A 27189-nucleotide genomic window follows, 5' to 3' on the forward strand; every position below is an offset into this window, starting at 1 on the left:
ATCACAGCAAAGACGAAACTACAGAATATTTAACGCACTTGGGATCAGTAGGTCAGGTGCCACTTGACAAAAAGAAAATCGGATTGCAAGATCTTTTCTTTTCTTTTAAACTATTCGCCATTTCCCGCGCCAGCGAGGTAGCGTTAGGGGACCGGGCCCCTGAGGGAACATCCTCACCTAGCCCCCTTCTCTGTTCCCTCTTTTGGAAAATTAAAAAAAAAAAAAAACGAGAGGGGAGGATTTCCAGCCCCCCGCTCCCTCCCCTTTTAGTCGCCTTCTACGACACGCAGGGAATACGTGGGAAGTATTCTTTCTCCCCTATCCCCAGGGATACAGGGATACAGACTGGAATAATGCTCATAGAAGAAAACGGGAAAAAATCCTGGAGCAGTGCTCATTAAAGAAAACCGGAAATCTCACTCGCTTCTGACGATTGTTGAGGTCATCCACTGGGCTCGTGAGGTACTGGACGTACGGCGAAAATGGAGGAAAAAGTACGAGTGTGAGAGTGTGATGGTAAAGCCTCATGATGTAACTTAAGAGTAAGAGGGTCGTCCCGTTAGATAGAGTCGGTCTCCTCACTGTAGGGTAAGAAGGAGAGCTTGAAGAGCTCCTGCTGAAGGTGCACAAAAGACTGAAGGCTAGTGGTTGACTGGTATTGAACTCTGAGCAAACTATCCATCTAAGTGTTTACGGTAGGGAAAGCTACGTTAACACATGGGTGGCTAGGGAGATCGTCCTCCTCCTCCTACTGCTGCTGGGGAGTTTACAGTGAGGTGAAACGCCGTTGAAATGCCACCGTAAAAAAGGTCACATCATTTTGGGACAGTATTTATGGATTACGAGGTGTTCCTACCAGCCAGAGAATGATACCGAGCTTGAGGCATAGACATGTACCCCGGGTCCTCCTTGTGCCACAGAGATGGGTCACGAAGCATCGCTTATATGAGAAGAACTAGTGAGGACACGGAGGGTGTGTGTGTGCGCGTTACCTGTAGAGACACGGTGGCAAGAGATGGGTCACAGAGCATCGCTTATATGAGAAGAACTAGTGAGGACACGGAAGGTGGGGTGTGTGTGTGCGCGTTACCTGTAAAGAGACGGTGGCAAGAGATAGGTCACGAAGCATCGCTTATATGAGAAGAACTAGTGAGGACACGGAGGGTGTGTGTGTGCGCGTTACCTGTAAAGAGACAGTGGCAAGAGATGGGTCACAGAGCATCGCTTATATGAGAAGAACTAGTGAGGACCGGAGGGTGTGTGTGTGCGCGTTACCTGTAAAGAGACGGTGGCAAGAGATGGGTCACGGAGCATCGCTTATATGAAAACTAGTGAGGACACGGAGGGTAGGGTGTGTGTGTGTGTGTATGCGTTACCTGTAAAGAGACGGTGGCAACGCCGTTACCACCGGGTTGGCCGGCACAGTGTGCGGCGTAGTCCTGGGGCAGCGTGGGCGGCCGGCTGAAGTGTTTGGTGAGAGCCGCCAGCCATCCACTACTGGGCATCCCGCCTGCAAAAGGGCACGTCGACAACCAGCGTTAGTGCACGGCAGTCGTGACCTGAGACACTGCGTAACAGAAAACGGATTAATGAGGTTTTTTATAGACCCTAAAGCGTCATGATCTACACATCTCGTAAGAACTAGAAGGAATGCCTGGCGGTCATGCGTCATGCACACTTGTGTTTGGAATATGAACGGAATCGTACAGAAGGTGGATGGAAGTGGCCTCGTCCTGGTGTTTCCCCTTGAGAACCACAGTAATCGAAGGTGGAAATAATGAAGTCCTGGAATATGATGATGCCACCCTGGGGGTGTGATCAGAAACAGGTCATCTCCCTCCTCAACCCCGAGGTCATATACCTTCGTGCCTTGAATACTGAGAGACACCAGATGGACACAGATAGAGGTGTCACTCAGGAGCTTTTATGATGTAGCTGTGTGTTTGTGTGCGTATGTGTGTAGTGTGTGCGTATGTGTGTAGTGTGGTATGTGTGTGTGTGTGTGTGTGTGTGTGTGTGTGTGTGTGTGTGTGTGTGCTGGGAGGACATCAGATGTAAGGATTAGGATAAATCGTGTGGCCAGAAAAAGCAGTGTGTGGACTGTGAGGCAACGACAGGAACCGTACCATGTGGCGTCGGTCATTAGGGCCACCACACTCGGGTCTTTGATGTGGCTGACTTGATCTTGAGCCACACGCAGCGTGAGTGTCGGTAGCTGGAAGTGTGCGTGAAGGAGGTGCGTCAAGGTAGAAAAGGTAACGTGAGGGAGGAGGTAGTGTGAGGGGTGGAGGTCAGCATGAGGGAGGAGGTAGTGTGAGGGGTGGAGGTCAGCATGAGGGAGGAGGTGGTGTGAGGGGTGGAGGTCAGCATGAGGGTGGAGGTAGTGTGAGGGTGGAGGTCAGCATGAGGGAGGAGGTAGTGTGAGGGTGGAGGTCAGCATGAGGGAGGAGGTAGTGTGAGGGGTGGAGGTCAGCATGAGGGAGGAGGTAGTGTGAGGGATGGAGGTCAGCATGAGGGAGGAGGTAGTGTGAGGATGGAGGTCAGCATGAGGGAGGAGGTAGTGTGAGGGTGGAGTTCGCTTGGGGGGAGATGGTAGTGTGAGGTCGGAGGTAGTGTGAGGGTAGAGGTAACGTGAGGGAGTCAAGTGTTGTGGTAGTGTGTCAGTCATGATACATGGAGGATGGAGACTGTGGCAGCGTGTGTAGTGGTGTAGGAGGAGCGCCCCGCCACTGGTATCGTGCAGGGTGGCTGCCTCCCCTCCGGTAATTGTTGCCTCACAAACACTCTCCAGTAATTAAGAACTTCCTACGTGTTTACGGCCCGTTTCTACCCCCCTGCAAGAACAGGAAAGAGGAATTCTTTTTTTCACATATACTCTGATTGAACGCCCATAGTCACATGGTTTTTTTTTTATTATTATTCCCTGTTTTACTTAGGGCAATTGGTTTTTATACGGTTGCTAAGAGTTACCTGTTGTGTTGTGGTGTGGCGGTGTCGTGGTGGTGGTGGTGGTGTGTTGTGGTGTGGCGGTGCCGTCGTGGTGGTGGTGGTGGTGTGTTGTGGTGTGGCGGTGCCGCCGAGGTGGTGGTGGTGGTGTGTTGTGGTGTGGCGGTGCTGTCCTGGTGGTTGCGGTGGTGTGTTGTGGTGTGGCGTCCGTCGTGGTGGTGGTGGTGTGTTGTGGTGTGGCGGTGCCGCCGTGGTGGTGGTGGTGGTGTGTTGTGGTGTGGCGGTGCCGTCGTGGTGGTGGTGGTGGTGTGTTGTGGTGTGGCGGTGCCGCCGAGGTGGTGGTGGTGGTGTGTTGTGGTGTGGCGGTGCTGTCCTGGTGGTTGCGGTGGTGTGTTGTGGTGTGGCGTCCGTCGTGGTGGTGGTGGTGTGTTGTGGTGTGGCGGTGCCGCCGTGGTGGTGGTGGTGGTGTGTTGTGGTGTGGCGGTGCTGTCGTGGTGGTGGTGGTGGTGTGTTGTGGTGTGGCGGTGCCGTCGTGGTGGTGGTGGTGGTGTGTTGTGGTGTGGCGGTACCGTGGTGGTGGTGGTGGTGGTGTGTTGTGGTGTGGCGGTGCTGTCGTGGTGGTGGTGGTGGTGTGTTGTGGTGTGGCGGTGCCGTCGTGGTGGTGGTGGTGGTGTGTTGTGGTGTGGCGGTGCTGTCGTGGTGGTGGTGGTGGTGTGTTGTGGTGTGGCGGTGCCGTCGTGGTGGTGGTGGTGGAGTGCTGTGGTGTGGCGGTACCGCCGTCGTGGTGGTGGTGGTGGTGTGTTGTGGTGTGGCGGTGCCGTCGTGGTGGTGGTGGTGGAGTGCTGTGGTGTGGCGGTACCGCCGTCGTGGTGGTGGTGGTGGTGTGTTGTGGTGTGGCGGTACCGCCGTCGTGGTGGTGGTGGTGGTGTGTTGTGGTGTGGCGGTACCGTGGTGGTGGTGGTGGTGGTGTGTTGTGGTGTGGCGGTGCTGTCGTGGTGGTGGTGGTGGTGTGTTGTGGTGTGGCGGTGCCGTCGTGGTGGTGGTGGTGGTGTGTTGTGGTGTGGCGGTGCTGTCGTGGTGGTGGTGGTGGTGTGTTGTGGTGTGGCGGTGCCGTCGTGGTGGTGGTGGTGGTGTGTTGTGGTGTGGCGGTGCCGTCGTGGTGGTGGTGGTGGAGTGCTGTGGTGTGGCGGTACCGCCGTCGTGGTGGTGGTGGTGGTGTGTTGTGGTGTGGCGGTGCCGTCGTGGTGGTGGTGGTGGAGTGTTGTGGTGTGGCGGTACCGCCGTCGTGGTGGTGGTGGTGGTGTGTTGTGGTGTGGCGGTGCCGTCGTGGTGGTGGTGGTGGTGTGTTGTGGTGTGGCGGTGCCGTCGTGGTGGTGGTGGTGGTGTGTTGTGGTGTGGCGGTGCCGTCGTGGTGGTGGTGGTGGTGTGGTGTGGTGTGGCGGCGTCGTGGTGGTGTTGTGTTGTGGTGTGGTGTGGCGGTACTGTCATGGTGGTGATACACACAGGTTTCATTGCCTCAGTCTTTTGTCTTCGTCGGTCCTCTGTTTCCCAAATATCAGGACAGCAACGGTTGTGTCAGAGTAACTGGTCAGGGTCGATTTGATACAGCTTTGCTCACTGCGCGCGAAGAATGTGTAGCCGAAAGAATGAAAAGGAGAGAATGACCCACTGTCAAAGCTGTTGAAAGGTGAGGTTGTAGGTGTATCGTACGACTTGTTTAGTTAGGCTGTAGAAGTCGGTGGTGATGAATGTAACTGACAAGATGCCTGATTGTATCCATTTTTTTTTCTTTTTTTGGGCATCAGTTACGTGAGGTTAATGTCTGTAATTGCTGTGAGGTTATTTAGTAAGCCAGACTTGTGGTATCTGATTTATAATCATATAATCTTTAGCTTCTTGGAAAGTGCCAAGTGCCTTTTATAAGTGCCAAGTGCCTTTTATAAGTACCAAGTGCCTTTTATAAGTACCAAGTGCCTTTTGTAAGTGCCAAGTGCCTTTTATAAGTACCAAGTGCCTGTCATAAGTGTCAAGTGCCTATTAAAGGTGCTAAGTGCCTTTTATAAGTGGCATTGTTTTTATAAGTGTCAAGTACCTTTCGTAAGTGCCAAGGGCCTTTTACGACCTTTATCTCTTCTGAGCTACCTCTCCCAGGTTGAGCCTGGAGGCCGACACAACACTGAGTCACCCGGCGATGACAACAAAATATTACAAAAAACTAATTTGGCGTAACTGCTACGGACAGATTCTTTCTCTTCTTCTTTTATCCATTTTTTGAACGTTTAAAAGGACCGATGGTGTTTATTTCCCTTGAACGCCCAAGGACCGATATATCCGTTCACTGAACGTCAGTGTAGGTGTGGGTTCTCTTCTACCACTTGAACGTCTGAGGACGCATGGTTCCTTTCCACTACTTGAACGTCTGAGGACGTGTGGTTCCTTTCCACCACTTGAACGTCTGAGGACGCATGGTTCCTTTCCACCACTTGAACGTCTGAGGACGCATGGTTCCTTTCCACCACTTGAACGTCTGAGGACGTGTGGTTCCTTTCCACCACTTGAACGTCTGAGGACGCATGGTTCCTTTCCACCACTTGAATGTCAGAGGACTCATGGTTCCTTTCCACCACTTGAATGTCTGAGGACGTGTGGTTCCTTTCCACCACTTGAACGTCTAAGGACGCATGGTTCCTTTTCCACCACTTGAACGTCTGAGAACGCATGGTTCCTTTCCACCACTTGAACGTCTGAGGACGTGTGGTTCCTTTCCATCACTTGAACGTCTGAGGACGCGTGGTTCCTTTCCATCACTTGAACGTCTGAGAACGCATGGTTCCTTTTCCACCACTTGAACGTCTGAGGACGCGTGGTTCCTTTCCATCACTTGAACGTCTGAGGACGATTGGTTCCTTTCCATCACTTGAACGTCAGAGGACGCATGGTTCCTTTCAATTACTTGAACGTCTAAGGACGCATGGTTCCTTTCCACCGTTTGAACGTCAGAGGACTCATGGTTCCTTTCCACCACTTGAACGTCAGAGGACTCATGGTCCCTTTCCACCACTTGAAGGTCTGAGGACGCATGGTTCCCTTCCACCACTTGAACGTCTGAGGACGCGTGGTTCCTTTCAATTACTTGAACGTCTAAGGACGCATGGTTCCTTTCCACCACTTGAACGTTTGAGGACGCATGGTTCCTTTCCACCACTTGAACGTCTGAGGACGGGTTGTTCCTTTCCACCACTTGAAGGTCTGAGAACGCGTGGTTCCTTTCCATCACTTGAACGTCTAAGGACGGGTTGTTCCTTTCCACCACTTGAACGTCTGAGGACGCATGGTTCCTTTCCATTACTTGAACGTCTAAGGACGCGTGGTTCCTCTCCAGCGTTTGAATTCCCAAGTGAACATGGGTTATATTTCCAGGTTGGACATCAAAGTGCAGGTGGATGTTATTCCCAGGTGAACATGGGGTTATATACCCAGACTGGACATCAAGGGGGAGAGGGAAGTGTCCAGCGAAGCATTGTTCCAGTGTGCCCTGGTCTGTGAGGGGAGATGCATGCATGTGGGTAATTCTGGGAATGTGAGAGAGAGAGAGAGTGAGTTTGGTCGTGCACGCACGCTAGACTATGCGGGGGGAAATCTATATAGAGTCCTATGTGGGTCAGCAGATATATATATATATATATATATATATATATATATATATATATATATATATATATATGTGTGTGTGTGTGTGTGTGTGTGTGTGTGTGTTGTGTGTAATCTTTTTTCTCCGTGTTTTTCCTTACATATTTGCAATTTCCCGCGTTAGCGAGGTAGCGTCAATAACAGAGGATTGAGCCTTAGTGGGAAAATCCTCACTTGGCCCCCTTCTCTGCTCCTTATTTTGGAAAAATAAAAATTGGAGGGGTGAATTTCCAGCCCCCCGCTCCCACCCCTTTTAGTCGCCTTCTACGACACGCAGAGAATACGTGGGAAGTATTCTTTCTCCCCTATCCCCAGAGATAATATGGATAGAGATGTGCGCAGGAGGATAGATGTGCTGGAAATGAGATGTTTGAGGACAATGTGTGGTGTGAGGTGGTTTGATCGAGTAAGTAACGTAAGGGTAAGAGAGATGTGTGGAAATAAAAAGAGCGTGGTTGAGAGAGCAGAAGAGGGTGTTTTGAAATGGTTTGGGCACATGGAGAGAATGAGTGAGGAGAGGTTGACCAAGAGGATATATGTGTCGGAGGTGGAGGGAACGAGGAGAAGAGGGAGACCAAATTGGAGGTGGAAAGATGGAGTGAAAAAGATTTTGTGTGATCGGGGCCTGAACATGCAGGAGGGTGAAAGGAGGGCAAGAAATAGAGTGAATTGGAGTCATGTGGTATACAGGGGTTGACGTGCTGTCAGTGGATTGAAGCAAGGCATGTGAAGCGTCTGGGGCAAACCATGGAAAGCTGTGTAGGTATGTATATTTGCGTGTGGGGACGTGTGTATGTACATGTGTATGGGGGGGGGGGTTGGGCCATTTCTTTCGTCTGTTTCCTTGCGCTACCTCGCAAACGCGGGAGACAGCGACAAAGTATAAAAAAAAAAAAAATATATATATATATATATATATATATCATAGGATCCTAATCAAGGAATTCGCGTGGGCCAAGGGCCATTATAACAGCTGGATGGTTGCATAAGGTTCTTGTGGGCGAAAGGAAGGAATCAGTGAGCCACTCCCAGTGATGAAGTGACGCTCTGACACGACACAGATGACATGCAACAGTTAACATGACCCGACCATGACGGGCGGGAGGTGTCTGGCACGGGAGGGTGACCTGAGACGTGGGTTTGATGGTGACGCGCGGGGACAGTGACTGCGACAGTGGCCAGGTTCGTTATGACAGTGTCGGGTTGGTTATGACAGTGGCCAGGTTCGTTATGACAGTGGCCAGGTTCGTTATGACAGTGGCCAGGTTGGTTATGACAGTGGCCAGGTTCGTTATGACAGTAGCCAGGTTCTTTATGACAGTGGCCAGGTTCGTTATGACAGTGGCCAGGTTGGTTATGACAGTGTCGGGTTGGTTATGACAGTGGCCAGGTTGGTTATGACAGTGTCGGGTTGGTTATGACAGTGGCCAGGTTCGTTATGACAGTGTCGGGTTGGTTATGACAGTGGCCAGGTTCGTTATGACAGTGTCGGGTTGGTTATGACAGTGGCCAGGTTCGTTATGACAGTGTCGGGTTGGTTATGACAGTGGCCAGGTTCGTTATGACAGTGTCGGGTTGGTTATGACAGTGGCCAGGTTCGTTATGACAGTGTCGGGTTGGTTATGACAGTGGCCAGGTTCGTTATGACAGTGTCGGGTTGGTTATGACAGTGGCCAGGTTCGTTATGACAGTAGCCAGGTTCTTTATGACAGTGGCCAGGTTCGTTATGACAGTGGCCAGGTTGGTTATGACAGTGTCGGGTTGGTTATGACAGTGGCCAGGTTGGTTATGACAGTGTCGGGTTGGTTATGACAGTGGCCAGGTTCGTTATGACAGTGGCCAGGTTGGTTATGACAGTGGCCAGGTTCGTTATGACAGTAGCCAGGTTCTTTATGACAGTGGCCAGGTTCGTTATGACAGTGTCGGGTTGGTTATGACAGTGGCCAGGTTCGTTATGACAGTGGCCAGGTTCGTTATGACAGTGTCGGGTTGGTTATGACAGTGGCCAGGTTCGTTATGACAGTAGCCAGGTTCTTTATGACAGTGGCCAGGTTCGTTATGACAGTGTCGGGTTGGTTATGACAGTGGCCAGGTTCGTTGTGCAGAGTTGAGTGACCTTCATGTGGCCATCAGCAGAGGATGCTCCTTCGCGCCTCCTTCCTCAGTGTGGCCTTACGGTGGACACTGTCCCCTCCCTCGTATGGCTGTACGGTGTTAGGTGGCCACCGTGTGGCCGGCCGTGCAGCATTGGGTGACCAGCGTTGCCATGCAGGAGAGACCGACATCCTGTGCGACCATACAGTGATAAGTGACTCCGCTGGCGGCCACACGTCACCCCCAGAGAACACGTCTTGACCACGCGGGTTCTCTTAGTGATCAGTAGGCTAGACACATCAGGCCAGGCCAGAATCGTCAACACATATGTAAGAATGGAGTAGACTGCTGTTGTGAATCGGAGCTTGACGCTGAATATAGAAAAACGTACCTAAGACATCAAAGTGGACAAGAAGATAGTAGCTTGTTGTGGAAGTAGAGAAGGTAGACAGTCTGTTATTATACCTTGTCTGTATCATGACTTTTCCTCTCTACCAGCCTTTACTAGGATGATGTTAAGGGTGAGGTGTTCCGCTGTGCGTGAGAGACAAGCCTAGTATGGCTCACCAACCGCCTCCTCCTCATCCTCCTCCTCCCGTGTCATGACGGCCTCTGTGATCAGCACACCTCTGAACCTTCCACCAATCAGGCAGTGTGATAAGCCCATCTCTTGAGTTCTTCCAGCAATTAGGCAGGAGGAACGTAATAAGGGGAAGTGACTCTAGCCACAAGTCTCCCGTCGGGGAACAAAAGAGCTCGGCGGTCGGTCGGTGACAAGCCACTGAAGTATGAGGATTAAAATTCTTAATGTCTTTAGTCTCCTGCAGAGCCAAGTGCACGAGAGGTATTAGCATTATTCTTAGCCATCTTGACGTCGTTTGTGGGGAGTCTCCGCCACTGCCGTTAGGCAATACCCAGATGGAAGACATTTATAATGTTCCCAGACACCAGACTTTAATACTCTCACAATGCCTGGACACAGCTTCTATCAGCTGATTGCCTTAGATTAACCAATTAGAACTTTGCTGAACCTTGTGTGATGTGTGATTGATGACTCACGGTAGTTAAGAGTTAGCTCAGACTTACAGATGTAATTTAATCTAACATTTTGAATTCGAATGATGAGTTTGGTCACATGGCTGAATGTTTGAACACCCCTTGGCCTCCTAGACTGTCAGGAAAATATTTTCACATTCGTGGTTACTGAAGACAAGGACGAGTGGGTTGTGAAATCGGTGTACCGTCGCTGGGTTGTGAAATCGGTGTACCGTCGCTGGGTTGTGAAATCGGTGTGCCGTCGGTGGGTTGTGAAATCGGTGTGCCGTCGGTGGGTTGTGAAATCGGTGTGCCGTCGCTGTGTTGTGAAATCGGTGTACCGTCGCTGGGTTGTGAAGTGAAAACACGTAGCAGACTCCTATGGACATCTTCCTCGCAGTACTAATAATGTTACAGCATAAAAATTTTTTTAAGGGAAAAGTCAGATTAATAACAAATACACCTACAACCTCTATGCCCTAACATGGTTGTTAGAACTATTCCTAGTTAACATTATATATATATATATATATATATATATATATATATATATATATATATATATATATATATATATATATATATATATATATATTACATGAATCCAGGACTCCTTCACCAAGAACCCCTGTAGCTTCAATACTGCGCTTCAGTCAGTAGCAGGAGAGGATAGACTCCTTTGGAGTGAGAAACTCTTTAGCGGGATTGTACACCGATGACGCGACCTTGCCGAGTCGGTCATACTGGACCGCCTGCGCCCTCCGCCTGCCCGTGCTTGTAACGCGAGGGAAAGGTTACCCTCAGCCAGGAGGCCCTTCTGTTATCGTCATTTGACGAAGGGCAGTACGTTCTCGTCGGGGAACTTTCCACACAAGATAGTTTTATCATCTTTGCTGTTTCTGATTGTAACAGCCTCAGAGCTTCAGAAACCCCATTAAAGATATCCTGGTGTTAATAATAACAATGATTATAATAATGATGATAATTTATGCTTTACCCTTTAATGAAGTTTAGTTATTTTATGAACGATGGGAGAAAGGAAGAGAAATCCCGGCAGGTTGGGGGAATGACCATAGCTTCTTGCTCCCATTTAGTCCTCTTCGTTTATTTTTACATTTCCTGATTTTTGTGGCTAAATGAGTGAGAAGGATATTAGCGTCTCTTGTACTTCACGTCTCTGGCTGGGGAGACGGCGGCTACATTGGAACGCAGGATAATGAGTCATATCTATTTACCATCGATCGGAAACTTGCAAGTTACCTGACGATGAATTTCTCGCATTTTGAGCATGACGACTGTGATAGAAAACGAGAATAATAACATTAACAAGGCCACGTCAAGTGGTCAGAATTCGCGTAACCAGGGTGGGTTATCACCTGGCACCCCCATTATATGTCCGAAGGAAAATGTGATTATAGTATACTGTGGGTCATTAACCTAGATTGTGACAGTAACATGGATCGGGGTTTAATGCTGCCTTTGTGGGCAAAAGAATTTAATCCTGTGGTGGTGAATGTGAAGAACATCTTCACGAGAATTGTATTCTTTGAATTATTACGAAGGAAGCTGAAATGCAGGAGTTTATTATATTCTGAATAGACTTTTGTCCGCGTATGACATTCTTCCGCAGTTGGTGCTAAGATCATGAAGGGAGAGGGGTGTCCATGCATGATTTGCGGTAGTGCACACACACACACACACACACACACACACACACATACTCACGCTCAAGTTCTGGTCAGATACACAGTCGACGAAGCTCAAGCCGGCCCAACACGGAGTGAAGGAAGATAAGAACACACAGTAATGAGACCCACACATGACTGTGATATTGTAAGGAACCAAGAACATAGGGTCATATTCGTATGTGAGAGGAGGAGGGTTTGGTGGTGGAAAGATTACCCGGTCGGTCGCCAGTGAGAGAACTTTTGATCCCATGTATGACGGTGGTGTTGCCCTTGAGCACGACGGTACGACGAACGTTGAATATGATGATGTTCGGTCAAGGGCCGTGTGATGATACCCTACTGGTGGCACCGTCGAAGTGAAGTGGTCATATACCATTGTCCTCAAGGATCGCACCATCGTCCTCAACACCCCGACCATCGTCCTCAAGGACCCGACCATCGTCCGCAAGGACCCTACCATCGTCCTCAACACCCCGACCATCGTCCTCAACACCCCGACCATCGTCCTCAAGGACCCTACCATCGTCCTCAACACCCCGAACATCGTCCTCAACACCCCGACCATCGTCCTCAAGGACCCTACCATCGTCCTCAACACCCCGACCATCGTCCTCAAGGACCCTACCATCGTCCTCAACACCCCGACCATCGTCCTCAACACCCCGACCATCGTCCTCAACACCCCGACCATCGTCCTCAACACCCCGACCATCGTCCTCAACACCCCGACCATCGTCCTCAAGGACCCTACCATCGTCCTCAAGGACCCTACCATCGTCCTCAAGGACCCTACCATCGTCCTCAACTCCCCTACCATCGTCCTCAAGATGTTTAGTTTGCTGAACAGTAGAACTTCACCTGTGTTCACGTTAATTGTTTCCACTCACACCGGCGGGAGTTAAATGCTCTTCACATTGCATTACCACATGGGTTACCAGAGAGAATAATATTGACTTAAGATATATTGAAAACAGATATAGGTAGATGTACCACCATCTCGGTCATGGCAGAGGGTAAATATAGCGTGTGACCGACATGTATATCACACAACTGCTGGTCACTATTGACTGTGCCACGGACCATTGCTCAGCCTCCGACCCTGCCACGCACAAATACACAGCAGTCATCCTCACTGTGTGTAATTGCTGATCCATGACCATTTAGAGCCATCTGCGTCACGCAACTCGATTACAAGATTAAAGATAATCAGTTCATATGTGCTGACGAAGGCGTGTGTTATATACAGCAGCGATAAGGTGAAGGTGTTTTGGAAAGGTAGTACGTGATGTTGGATTAGCGAGATTCGGGTCATGTATACCCCCTTAGTACCAGCTGAGGGTCATCTTTATCAGTCAATACCAGCTGGGGTTATCTCTCTACCCCTCAGTACCAGCTGTCATGTATAATTCTCAGTACCAGGTGGGGGTTACTCCTATCTCCCAGTACCATCTGTGGTTATTCCCTACCCTTCTAGTACCGGCTTAGGTCATCTACTCCATCTACTACTCTCACACTGTCAGTACCAGCTGGGGTTACTCCTATCTCCCAGTACCATCTGTGGTTATTCCCTACCCTTCTAGTACCGGCTTAGGTCATCTACTCCATCTACTACTACTAGCTGAGGTCATCCCCTACCCCCATTACCAGCTTGGGTCATCTACTCCAGTACTAACTGAGGTCATCCCCTATTCTCGAGTACCTGATAGAGTCATTCTTAACCACTAGTACCACCAGATGGATCGTCCTCTACCTCCCAGTACCAGTTAACGTCGTCCTTTACCCACAATACCAGCAGAGATCATGCCTTTACTCCAGTACCAGCTGGGGTCACCTACAACTCCACCGTACCAGCTGGGATCACACCTTACCCCCCACTACAGACTAAGGCCATCCCACACTCTAGTACCAGCTGGGGTCATCCACTATCCCCCCTGTACCTTCTTGATTCACCTCCTTCCCCTCAGCCGGGGTCACCTACTGCTCTCCCTTTGTGCTAGATTCTGCGATCAATGGATTAAGAGGGGTAGGTGCAGGGGGAAGGAAGGTGGCGGCAGGGTGCAGGGGTGTAGGCTGGATGTATGGGAGAGGTGGGGCGGAGGAGGAGACACGGTATACAAGGGAGTAAATAGCAAGGACACACAACACAAGACTTCATGGTCCATGATGAGGTTGTCTGTCGGAGGCCAGTCGTAATGTCCTATGGTCACGATCTCACTCACGGTAGGGACCGGGTAGTATTAGCAGAGGTGGCCTGCCACCTCCCTCTACCAGCAGCTCCCTCCCTCCGCCACAACGGACACCAAGGGATGAAAGAAAATGAGAAGGTGCACCGTGTGAGAAGGTACACCGTGTGAGAAGGTACACCGTGTGTAGTATGGAGAGTATATATCAACAAGAAAATCTTACACAGGAAAGGACGAACGAGAAAAGTTCCCTCCAGTGAACTTCTCGGAGGAGGTGGCTCAGTTCTAGAATGGAGAAAAGGATGGATGAATTTTCAAACGGTGAATTCAAGCTTTGCTTTACCGTCTTGAAACACGCGGCAGATTCATTGATCATGGATGAGTTATTCATCCAGCCATGATGTAAAGGTATTGATTTGACAACACCTGGTGAAAGGAAGGTGGTAAGGCAGGCAGTACGAGGAGGGTACGTTAGACGGTCAAGTGTATAAGTAGGGAGGGCAGAATACACATTGAGGGAAGGAGGGAGGGGTATGTGTGCGTGGACGAAGGGCTGGATTGACGGGGAGGCCAAGTGAGCAAGTCACACTGGTAGGGGTCAGTCATCCTTCCCCCAGGCAGTGGGAGTGCACCTTTTGGTCACTGGGCCAAGTGCAGTGTCAGGACGCTCCAAGTGCCGTCCTTCATGTCTGATGCATCATGGAGACCAGGCACATTAACTGACGTTGAATGACGCGAGCTTACGGTGAGGTAAACTAACTTACTAGGTCACGGTATACTTTTGTTGGTAACTGGTGTGAGACTCCGGTACCGTAATCTATGATAACTGTGTGGGGTTAGGCTACGGCACAACATGAATTACTGGTTAGTGTGGTACGTAACCAACGTATACACGAGGTACATAACCACTGTATGCCATTACAGTTCAGTGTGGTACAGTATCATGGTACACCATCGGAAGCACCAGCATCACAGCCATAAACATAGATGGCTTTGGGTCAAGGACAGATTACAGTCTGGTTCTTTCTTTACACATTAGTTCTTGCCGTGCACGTAAAGAAGATCAGGGGAGGGTGGTGTTCCTTGATAGCGAGGCACGGGACAGATTATCCCCTGGGATGTTCCGGGGACACACGAAGAAAGGAATTTAAGAGTCGGGAGGGAGGGGGTTTGGCTGGCTGCACATGCAGATGGTCTTTGGCTGGACTGAGCTACTCTTGTGTTCGTGAATCCAGACGAACCTCGCACTTCACCCCTTCCTTGCACTTGCCCTTCTCCAGACCACTTACGTTGATTCCCGAGCAGCAGACCCACATCTCGTGTTGCCACAGGGGCAAGAAGCCTGACGGCCTCACTCACCTCCTGTAGTCAATGTACAATCACAGTAGAATTCCCTTAGTCTCACGTCCCCACTGGTTTCTCTCAAAGGCGACATGATGTCTACATAGGCCTCGCCAAATTCTTAGTGCGTGGTGTAGGTGTTTGAGGAACACAAAGCCGTTAAGGACCCTTGGCATCTCTCCAAAAGACATTAAAGATTCCAGGATCCAGCGCCAGGCCGCGAATCAACAAGTCTCGTGACGTTGTTCTTATCGATTTCAAGTCGAGTTTGAGGTTAAGGCAAACAAGCGAAGAATTATGTAGAGTGATCCTTCTTCCGGGATGACAAACCTTGAAGTTGCCGGCGAAGGCCCTACCACACGAGCCGGAGTGGCTTGAGAGCGTGGCAAGTTTCTCCAAGTGTGGTGAAAGATTCGGAGAATGTGGCGCATTAAAGTGTGGGTGTGTTGTTGAGTGAGTGGTGATTGTGGCATCACTCGTGGTGCTGGTGGCTGGGTGTGTAAGACAGACGGGTGTGGCCGAGGGACACACCTCAACAGAATTTGTCATGTACTGAAGGGTAATCTCGTGTCTGGAGGAGTGTTGCTATTTCCAGGCCGAGATGTGGAGGAAAGGGAGTATCTCTGTGTATCATGAATGGGAACAGAAACTGTAACGTCTTTACTTTCCATTCATAAGTAAGAACTGTATCAGTAGATGGAGGTTAAACCACATTGTGGTTCGAGACTGTGCTATAGATTGTGACAAACTATAAAAACAAGGAGAGGAATCTAGTTACGTTATCTGCAACATTTCTGATAAAATAGATAAAATACACATTGTGTGGATGTCCTTGCTTAAATGTGGCAAGTCATATAAAAAGGAGTACAAGCTGAACGTCAGAAGACGCTTCAAATTGTCATTTCAACGAGTGTGAATTTGTGGTCGGGAACAATTCAGAACAGTCTTGTATTGGTAAGAGCTACACTCCGTGCACAGGTTGAGGACCGAATTTGTTTTATGACGTACAAACTTCAGGCTATATAATACATCGTCAGTAAGCACTCATGGTATGCGTATTCATAAGAATTAAACATTAATGCGTGTTTGAATTCCTCAGTACGTCGACACGCAAATGCTTGTTACAGTGTTCCTCAATATGAAATGTGAAAAAGTAAGTATTTCCCCAGCGTGAATGTCGTAGTCAGCCGTGATCGGAGAACGAAGGATGATGTGGGCCTAGGGACATAGCTCTGGGCCACATACTGAGGATACAGGTAAAGAAACTCTTCCAAGCAAGGCTACTGACCGAGGATCACGTGGGGAGCACTGGAACCTTCATCGAGAGGGTAAATACGGTTAGTGGTACAGTCAGGAGAGGATAATGAAGATTAAGAGGCGCTGAGTGGCACCAGGCGAAGCCTAGCCCGGTATAGCCTCCTCCTGTGATGTCCGGAGTAATTCTAGCCATCTATATCCATTATTCAGGGTAAAAGCCGGCCTCGCGGCTCTCCATGCTCCACAAACCACTGTGCCCGGGGTCCAAAATTCATACTGGCTTGTACAATTGTCTTAATTATTCAAGATTCACAAACCGCTGCTTAACACGCGCGCCAAAAAGGTTTCGGGTGATTAATGTAGGTCCGCGTCACTTTGTTAATATCATTATGATTATATATCCTCCCCTCTCGGTTTTTTTTTGAATTTCCCAAAAGAAGGACAGAGAAGGGGGCCAGGTGAGGATATTCCCTCAAAGGTCCAGTCCTCTGTTCTTAGCGCTACCTCGCTAATGCGGGAAATGACGAATAGTATATAAATATATATATATATATATATATATATATATATATATATATATATATATATATATATATATATATATATGCACTTGTAAGTTAAGACAGTCTAAAATAAAAAGGCTAAAACACAAAGATTAACAGGTAAATCAGATCAAGGCATGATCAACATGGTCTCACGCCACTGACGGCCCAGTGAGCCAGTCCAACGGTTACCACAAAGTGAAACATGTTTCACGAAATAACAGTCTCATGTTCCTAACCTTAGAGTGCTACAGCAACACTTCTTGCGTCATTACAAGGGTTGACTTTCGTAAGTGCAGGCTGCATCTGTATGTAGGACAGGAGCTGTGTGTGTCATATAGGAGCTAGGCTACATGGCTTAATCGGAGCCCGCATCTGTATGTAGCACAGGAGCTGTGTGTGTGTGTATGTGTGTGCTGATAGAGGAGCTAGGGTCCCTGGCTTGATCGAGTCTTTAACTTCAAAAGCATTATCAGGGAATGAATTTGTTTATCGCTGTAGGTCAGTCAGCCTGAGCATGGCGCGGGCGGCGGTTGTCGGCGGGCATCACGGGGCTAGGCTTCAGTTCCTCCCACCACCTACCCGCCCACACCCGGCATTCCGGTGTAACTCGAGGCCACGGCCAACACCTGCTGCTCAGGAATTATTAACACTTGTGGTATGTTCTCACTCTGTGTGTGTGTGTGTGTGTGTGTGTGTGTGTGAGTGTGTGTGTGTGTGAGTGTGTGCGAGTGCCCTGAATATCTAAGGTATGCATGCATTCCCGTGGTGAGGTTCTTCAGCTAATGTGGACTAGGTTAACATTTGCGTTTGGAAACGCATTTTCTGAAATCGTTTTTCTTCGTTAAGCCGGGTGCTGTGTTCAGATGTAGTGGTCATCGGTTCGGTGATGTAGTAGTCCCGCAAATCTTTTAATGGATTTTTCCAATGGATTTATGGATTATCTTTTTTATATGATGAGTGTCAGGTCAGTGAGTGATTTGGTAATCTTAAAATGAAAAAAGAAACCTTTTTTCTTTCGTACTCGTTGTGTGTGTGGAGGGGCCCCCTGAGGTAATTGATCACACCACAGCAAGTTGTCAAGGTTAAGGTTGCTGTTTCCCCACCAGCAGCCACATCCCTGGCCTGGCCACCAGCCGTCGCCGCCTCCGTCAGCGTCATCAATAATTCGCCACATAACTGCCACACGGGTCCTACCTACCGCACCCCGACTTTAAAATTAACCATCTGGCTGTGACTCTATCGTCTGTCATGCACTAGTGGTTAGCCACATAGCTTGTCATGATTATGGTCTTTGAATGATTTCAACTCTTATCGAGTGTATAAAAAAGATATCATTCCAATTGAGGATAATAGATTGAAGTTATGCCAACATTAAAAGAGGAACCAGGATAATGAGGGTGATGGAAATTATACCCTGCGTGTGATGGGTGTCTGTCGCACGCGACCTTGAGATGGGGATCAATATATTGGTTTACCGGACTCGCTAATGATGGACGATTCTCTTGGAGTTGGACAATATATCGTTGCCCTAAAAGCACCGGGTGGAGGTGCGAGAATCCAACTCGCGTAGGGCAAAAAGCATTTTCGTAGTTCGTACTTGAGTGTTAATCTTTGGTTCGCCCAGCGGTGCGACGGTGGTCTTATTTACCAACATAGACAGGAGTTCCACGAACCAACTGACGTCTGAACACTCCGCTGAGGTTTCCTTTGTGATGGTTCTCATTTTTTATGTCAGTTGACACGGTTCGGGCAACTCGTTAACGCTCTCTCTCTCTCTCTCTCTCTCTCTCTCTCTCTCTCTCTCTCTATATATATATATATATATATATATATATATATATATATATATATATATATATATACACACCATAGCCTGAGGTAGATATCCAATTTTATCGACCGACATCAAAGTGTGGGTGAACGGTTGGGTTGACTGTGGACCAGCTGCCGCAGCGAGGATTCGAACTTATGCGCTCGACCCTGAGCGGCCTGGGAATGCCCGGAGTATCATCACTGCAGGCTCACACAACCGACCTTTTGTGCACTCTGTATTCTCCTCTTTTACGCCACCGCCCACGGGATGTGTAGGTGTGCACAATTAATTAACCGCTCTAGCGGCTACATTCACAAATCACTGCTGGCTGCCTCGGTCCAAACACGAGCAATACGTTACGTTGTATATGTCATTACTGTTTTATATTTTTCCTTGCTTTCCCCATTACTGTAATGATACGCTTTATTTAACCTTATCATTTCATAATGCCCTGCATATATATATATATATATATATATATATATATATATATATATATATATATATATATATATATAAAGGATTACACAAGGCTAACACGTCAAAACGAGCAGGAGACACGCACGCACACATGCGAGCGTATTCTCTTGTCCCAGCGGCGTGTTTCCAACACAACACGTAGATATTACTCTGCGAGATGTGTATTGCGTTGGTACTTGCTACACTTTGTCTTGTCAAGTGTGATGGTGTGTGTTGTGGTCCCACGCAGCACGGAGTATATGTATATGCGGACGGATTCGTGAAGGACTGCGTCTGCCGGAGTCGAAAGTCTTTGGTGGAGGCGGCATTGGCCTGGTTCTCCACTGTGCCCTTTGATTCGTTGTTTCTCGTGTGGTTCTTTCCATGGTTCCTTGTCGCGTTTTGATGGTTGTCATGTCTTCAGTGGTTATGTAGTTCCATGTGCATTTCAGTGTCTAGGATCTGTCTGTGTATATATTATGATTGATTTTATTTGACATTTTTGTACGACTGTGTTTTACTGCAGATATTTGGATGTGTCGGTTGTGACATAATTATATGAGATTTTTTATGTTTTATTTCGCTTTGTTTAGTGTGAACTGTGTCGGTAGTGGGTCAGTGTGCAGGCGTCTGTACTCTATTAGATTATGTGCGTCGGGTGAGTAGGGACTAGGCTACGTGAGCGGGTGGTCAGGGAGCGTGTGACCTTGCGCCACAACTGCCACCCTCCGCAAAATGTATTATTAAAACACCATTGATTCCCAGCTCCCGACCCGTCTCCTGTAGATCTAGACCAGGACTCATAACGCTCATATGTTTATAAGGTATAGGAGAAAGAATTGTACCTCCGAATACCTTGCGTTTCGGAGATAGAACAGGAGTCAAGCAGGGAGTGCCCATCCTCCTCGAGGGCTTGGGCTAAGGTATCTAAATGTGTGTGGATGTAACCAAGATGATTAGAAGGGAGAGATGGGTAATATGTTTGAGGTAAGAAACCTAGATGCGCTGACCCTGAGTGGAACAAAGCTCGAAGGTAAAGGAGGAGAATGGTTTGGAAATGTCTTAGGAGTTGGCGAAGAGTACAAAATCTTAGGATGGGGTAGCATTACTGCTGCTGCTGGAGTTGTCGGAGTGTGTGAAAGAGCGTAAGGAAGTGAACTTTAGACTGATATGGGTAAAAATAAAAGTGTTTGACGAGAGTTGGGTGAATATTAGTCCTTATGGACCAGGCCATAAGAAGAAGATCATAAGAGGCAAGTGTTTTGGGAGCAGCTGAGTTAGTGTGTCAACAGCAGTAATGCAAGAAACCTGGTATTAGTGATGGGTGATTTGAATGCGGTGAGTAATGTGGCAGTTGAGGGAATAATTGAGGGTCATGGGGTATTCAATGGTGTAATTAGACGTGTTAAACAGCTCGTGGAGTTGTGTGATAAAATAAAGGACTGGTGATTAGGAATGCCTGGTTTAAAAAGAGGCTGATACGCAAGTATACGTATGTGAGTAGGAAATTTATTTAACGGGCATTATTGGATTACATGCCTATAAGCATGCAAAAGAGACTCTTGGATGCGGATGTTGAGATGGGCAGCTAATGGGTTGTCTGAGCATTACCTTGTAGAGGCAAGGGTGAAGATTTGTAGAGGTTTTCGGAAAAGAGGAAACGGTATCTGGTGAGTGTGGTGAGAGTGATTGAGCTTGGAAGTGAGACGTGTGTGAAGAAATACCAAGAGAAATTTAGAGTGTAAGGCAAAAGGTGAGGAATGAGATATAATTGCCTCCATATCTGACATATGTGAGAGATGCATGTGGCAAGCTTTACGTAAAGTTGGAGACAGGCAGATTAGGAAAGGTAGTGATTGGTGAGGAGAAGAAATACAGTTGCTAGTGAAAGAGAAAAGTATATGGGTGGTGCTTAACATGGAATGTTGAAAGTAAATGTGAATAAAAGCATGGTTTTTAGGTTTAGCAGGGATGAGGGTCAGGTTAGTTAGAGCGTGAGACCAAATGGAGAAAAATTGGAGTAAATGAAATAGTTTAGATACCTTAGATTAGACTTGGTGGTAAATGGAGCCACGTTAGCGGAAGTGAGTCAAAGGGTGGGTGAGGGGGCGAAGGTTCAGGGAGCACTGAATGGTGTTTGGAAGAGAGGTCTTTGTCTGGTAAGGCAAATATGCGTATGTTTGAAGGAATTAGTCGTCCCAACAACGTTATATGGATGCGAGGCATGGGCTGTAGCTGAGGATGGGTGGAGGAGGTGGATGTGTTGGAAATGCAGGTTTGAGGATAATATGTGGTGTTAGGTGGTCTGATCGAATAAGTAATAAAGAGTTAAGAAAGAGTTATGATAATTCTAAAAATATGGTTGAGAGAGCTGAAGAGGATGTTCCGAGATGGTTTGAACATATGAAGAGAGGTTAACAGAGGATATGTATGTGTCGGAAGTGGAGGGAACAAGAAGGGGAGATCAAACTAAAGATGAAAGGATGGAGTGAATAAGATTTTGGGTGATCGGGGCCTGCACATGCAGGAGGGTGAGAGGCATGCACGGGAGATTGAATTAGAACAATGTGGTATACAGGGGTTGACCTGTGGAAACTTGCAGGGCATATGAAGCGTCCGGCGTAAACCATGGAAAGGTCTGTGTGGCCTGGTTGTGGATAGCTGAGCTATGGTTTCGGTGCATTACACATGACAGCTAGAGACTGAGTGTGACCGATGTGGCCATTCTTCGTCTGCTTCTTTGTGCTACCTCACAAAGGAGGGATAAAGCAATCAGTTATTATTATATATATATATATATATATATATATATATATATATATACACACACACACAATTTCCATATATCTCGAAATTAAGTGTTTTCCTCAGATTGCATCAGGATAACAAGGGTTATTATGTATGTGTATAGCCTGCAGCAAGCACAGGTCCCCTCCGCTGCCTGTGACACGTCATTATTTCCTAAGATTAAAAGGGAAGCCAGACCGAGAAAACCACCTCAGGTCTGTCACTAAAATTAAAGGCCGCACGAATTATGGCTGGTCGGAGGCAACAACCTAAATGCTGGGGTGCAGACGGCCTGATTATTAATGAACTAGGGAACTACGCGTTGCAATGGAGGCGGGACGTCCGTGGCCTCTGCAGCGGGATGGAAGACCCCATTTCAAGGTTACACAGTTTTAACGTCGTTAGCAACGGCTTGCCCTAGCTGAGCTATGAATGACGGCTGGTTGGAATGGACTCGGGAGATTTTTATCTCTAGTGTGTGGTGTGTCCTCTGAGCCTGTGATCCCGTGCGCCAGTGTTGTTGGTCTTCTGAGTAAATGCAGTGGTTCACACGAGGATGATATATATATATATATATATATATATATATATATATATATATATATATATATATATATATATATATATATATATGAGCCTAGTAATGTTAGTATTAAGCTAACTGATCATATCTCTTTGTGATTTATACAAATAGTCAGATCATTAATGTGAAGTGTTCTTTACAGTGATAGTCACATCAGATGCGAACATTCGGTGCATTACGCATGACAGCTAGAGACTACTGAGTGTGAACGAATGTGGCCTTTGTTGTCTTTTCCTAGCGCTACCTCGCGCACACGCGGGGGAGGGGGTGGTCATTTCATGTCTGGCGTGGTGGCGGCGAGAATGGATGAAGGCAGCATGTATGAATATGTACATGTGTATATACGTATATGTCTGCGTATGTATGTGTATGTATACGTTGAAATGTATAGGTATGTATATGTGCGTGTGTGGGTGTTTATGTATATACATGCGTATGTAGGCGGGTTGGGCCATTCTTTCGTCCGTTTCCTTGCGCTACCTCGCTAACGCGGGAGACAGCGTCAAAGCGTAATACATAAATATATATGATATATATATACATATACATATATATATATACATATATATATATATATATATATATATATATATATATATATATATATATATATATATATATATATATATATATATATATATATATATATATATATATACACACACACACACACAGTTAACTCTACAGGTATTACAAATACCGTACTTAATCATTTTTTTATGTTGACGGAGTAGGGTAGGGGAGCAGCATTGCATGATGGCGAAAAAAAAAAGTTAAACGCGACCTTCTGTTCTGGACGAAGACCAAAGAGGTAAATTACTGTTCCGGTCTTCAATTGTAGTGAGACGAGCAAAGCTGGAGAAGTACGTTGGTTAACGTATGGGTATGTAGGGCCACATGTTTAGTGAGAATGAATGTGGTCTGGGGGTCATCCTTTAGCGCCTGGAAGCGTCGCAATATTTTTCGGTCGGTGGGTTTGAGGATGACGTGTGGGTCTCACGGTGACCCTGGCATTTGATTGGTCCGACATCCCAGACATCCAATCAACCAGTCGTGTGGGCGGGGCATAGCGTAGCAAAGCGGCTTAGATTTTTTTTTCACTCGGATTTTTTTTTTTTTTTTTTTTTTTTTTGCTTTGTCGCTGTCTCCCGCGTTTGCGAGGTAGCGCAAGGAAACAGACGAAAGAAATGGCCCAACCCACCCCCATACACATATATATACATACGTCCACACACGCAAATATACATACCTACACAGCTTTCCATGGTTTACCCCAGACGCTTCACATGCCTTGATTCAATCCACTGACAGCACGTCAACCCCGGTATACCACATCGATCCAATTCACTCTATTCCTTGCCCTCCTTTCACCCTCCTGCATGTTCAGGCCCCGATCACACAAAATCTTTTTCACTCCATCTTTCCACCTCCAATTTGGTCTCCCTCTTCTCCTCGTTCCCTCCACCTCCGACACATATATCCTCTTGGTCAATCTTTCCTCACTCATTCTCTCCATGTGCCCAAACCATTTCAAAACACCCTCTTCTGCTCTCTCAACCACGCTCTTTTTATTTCCACACATCTCTCTTACCCTTACGTTACTTACTCGATCAAACCACCTCACACCACACATTGTCCTCAAACATCTCATTTCCAGCACATCCATCCTCCTGCCACAATTCTATCCATAGCCCACGCCTCGCAACCATACAACATTGTTGGAACCACTATTCCTTCAAACATACCCATTTTTGCTTTCCGAGATAATGTTCTCGACTTTCACTCGGATAATATCTATTTTCTTTAACATTCATATTCTCTACCAGTAAAATGTCTCGGTACAAGTAGTCATATGTCCCATCTTCCTTTTCCACACACACAAACACACACACACACACACACACACACACACACACACACACACACACACACACACACGAGATGGAGCACCATTAATTGTAGTTCACTTTCCCCATACTGAACAAATAGTTAACTACACACAGCAGGACCCGACCCGATCACTCATTCAGACATTACCCGCCACACAAGTGTCTGACATGGACGTCACGAAGTATATGGTACTGGCCCGTAGCTGTGGTGATCCGTACTACCAGATAGCCACACTGAGGGATCCTTGGTAGTTGGTGAGGGGAGTGACATACAGCCACCCTACCCAAGCATCTGGTCCTGTTATGACTTCCAGCAGCTCTCCACACCGTATGGTCTGCACTCTACCTTACCGACCATCAACGTGTGAAAGCCAGTGTGTGTGTGTGTGTGTGTGTCCTCTGCCCCCCTCCGCTAGGCTGTGTTGGGAACATATCATAACCTTCTGCAGCGCAAAAGTCTCACGAACAACATTGCCTTTCTACCCTTGGGAAGTTCATAGCTTAAGAAACTTTGAACTTTTTTGGAAGTCTGTAGCTTGTGAGATTTTGTAGCTTTAGAAAGCTTGTAGCTTTTAGGAAGTTCATAGCTTTGGCAAGTTTAACTTTTTGGAAGTTCGTTGCTTTTTAGATAGTCTGTCACTCGTGAATTTTTTTAGCTTTAAAATGCTTGTAGCTGTAGGAAGTTTTGTAGCTTGATGGAGCTTTTTGCTTTTGAAAGAATTTGTTTTTAACTTTTTTTTTTTACTTTATTTTCATCTTATTTGTAGTCGATAAGTTATGTCCAGACTCCGTGCTAGAGGGACATTAGTGGGTGCATTGTATATTGGGTGAATTACGTTCCGATAATGGATGATTTAACGAGTAGAATTATCTAATGCAGTTATGCAGTATCCACAGGGCTGTCATGCATGTGCCACGCCATCAGGCACATGCCTAATTGTCATGCATGTCACATTCATGAGCATGCGAGCGTCATGCACGTGATAGCGTTATACAAAGTATCCAGTCATGCACATGCTACTCTAAGATACACATAGTACTTCGTCTTGTACACACTGAACCCCATGCACATGGACGTGTCATGCACAGAATGAAGTGTTAAGCATTTACTATGCTATCGCGTACGTGTTAGTAATATGCACACATACTACCTTGTCATGCATATAGTCGAATGTTATGCACGCACATGACATTGTCATGTACATGCTAGAGTGTCATGCACACATAATACACTGCCAGGTACATGCGAGTGTCATGCACACGTAATACACTGCCAGTTACACGCTAGAGTGTCATGCATACATAATACACCGCCAGGTACCACATACAAAAGTGTTATGCACACGTACCACACCGCCATATGCATGCTAGTGTCTCATGCACACTTGATACACTGCCAGGTACATATATGCTAATGTCATGCACACCATACACCGCCAGGTACCACATGCGAAAGTGTCATGCACACACACAATACACCGCCAGGTACTACATGCAAAAGTGTCATGTGCACACACTACACTGTCACGTACATGTTGGAGTGTCATGCACTCATGCTACACTGCCAAATTTCTCCTTCCTTTTGATAATATTGGAAAGTCAGCTGGAGTAGTTTAGAAGTTTTCTTTTGATAATGAATACGATCTCTGGTTATTATTATTATTATTATTATTATTATTATTATTATTATTATTATTATTTTCATTGTTGTTATTTTCATTATTATTATTTTCATTATTAGTATTATTGTTATTCCTTCATACATGTTTAACATTTCCTGCATCAGCGAGGTAGCGCCAGGAACAGATGCAGAAATGGCCTCATTATTCGCTCACATCTGCTCCCGAGCTGTCATTGTTATTATTATTATTATTATTATTATTATTATTATTATTATTACTGTTGTTGTTGTTGTTGTTGTTGTTGTTATTGTTACTTATTAGGAATGTTACCTTTCATAGCCGAGGGTCGTTATATCCAAAGAGACAGATGCCGAATACAGGCATTAAAGAGCGTTCTCACTCCTCCTGGAGACTACTTAATCCCTATAGTACGACGATTTAACCCCTTTGGTACGACGACTTGATCTCTGTAATACAACTTAACCCTAGGGGTACGACAACTTAACCCCAGAGGTACGACAACTTAACTCCAGGGGTGCGACAACCCCAGGGGTACGACAACTTAACCCCAGAGGTACGACAACTTAACTCCAGGGGTGCGACAACCCCAGGGGTACGACAACAACCCCAGAGGTACGACAACTTAACCCCCTGAACACGATGACATAAACCTCTGGTGCAAGACGACTTCCCTCGACTTCAGGGACCACCATTCAATCCGATGACTTCAGTCACCGCACTCAGGTGAAGCCACGACTCTTCTAGTGTAGGTCCCATGGCCTTGGCCCCTCACACACACACACACACACCTCGGGGACCGTAATTAAAAAAGATACTGCTTTATCCATAATTCACTTCATACCAGGCGCCACATTAAGTCAGGTAATTACCGAGGGTACTGGAACGGTGTGTGACCTGTAGCAAGACCAGCCACAGCCTTCACCAAGGACAAATGGTTGATGAAACATGAGATAACCACACATGAAGCAAGTGTTGGGTTTGGCGTTTATGATTCCCGCACACTGATCTTTCATTTTTAATATATATATATATATATATATATATATATATATATATATATATATATATATATATATATATATATATTATCCCTGGGGATAGGGGATTAAGAATTAAGAATACTTCCCACGTATTCCCTGCGTGTCGTAGAAGGCGACTAAAAGGGGAGGGAGCGGGGGGCTGGAAATCCTCCCCTCTCGTTTTTTTTTTTTTTTTTTAATTTTCCAAAAGAAGGAA

General features: G+C 47.0%; 1 pseudogene; it reads right to left on the reverse strand.

Moving 5' to 3' along the window:
• Positions 1 to 27189, reverse strand: part of LOC139766228 (uncharacterized) — a 65826-nt pseudogene that overhangs the window by 14101 nt on the left and 24536 nt on the right.

This window comes from Panulirus ornatus, chromosome 57 (assembly GCF_036320965.1).
Source record: "Panulirus ornatus isolate Po-2019 chromosome 57, ASM3632096v1, whole genome shotgun sequence".
NCBI lineage: Eukaryota > Metazoa > Arthropoda > Malacostraca > Decapoda > Palinuridae > Panulirus > Panulirus ornatus.